The sequence below is a fragment of the Loxodonta africana genome, chromosome 9, assembly GCF_030014295.1.
Source record: "Loxodonta africana isolate mLoxAfr1 chromosome 9, mLoxAfr1.hap2, whole genome shotgun sequence".
Taxonomy (NCBI): Eukaryota; Metazoa; Chordata; class Mammalia; order Proboscidea; family Elephantidae; genus Loxodonta; species Loxodonta africana.
Window position 1 is genome coordinate 75,421,175 of NC_087350.1, and position 676 is coordinate 75,421,850.

Here is a 676-nt window from a genome sequence, read left to right on the forward strand (position 1 = left end):
TAAAACACAGGTAAACATCCTCTGGTATTCTCCTCTTTCAGCCAGGATCCATCTGACATCAGCGATATCCCTGGTTCCATGTCCTCTTCTGAAACTGGCCTGAATTTCTGGCAGTTCCCTGTCAATATACTGCTGAAGCTGCTTTTGAATGATCTTCAGCAAAATTTTGCTTGCATGTGATATTAATGATATTGTTCAATAATTTCCACATTTTATTGGATCACCTTTCTTTGGAATAGTCATAAATATAGATCTCTTCCAGCTGGTTGGCCAGGTAGCTGTCTTCCAAATTTCTTGGCACGGACAAGTGAGCACTTCCAGGGCTGCATCTGTTTGTTGAAACATCTCAATTGATATTCCATCAATTCCTGGAGCCTTGTTTTTTGCCAATGCCTTCAATGCAGCTTGGACTTCTTCCTTCAATACCATTGGTTCCTGATCATATGCTACCTCTTGAAATGGTTGAACGTCAGCCAATTCTTCTTGGTATAATGACTGTGTATTCCTTCCATCTTCTTTTGATGCTTCCTGCATCTTTTAATATTTTCCCCATAGAATCCTTCACTATAGCAACTTGAGGCTTGCATTTTTTCTTCAGTTCTTTCAGCTTGAGAAATGCCAAGCGTGTTCTCCCCTTTTGGTTTTCTATATTTAGCTCTCTGCACATGTCATTATA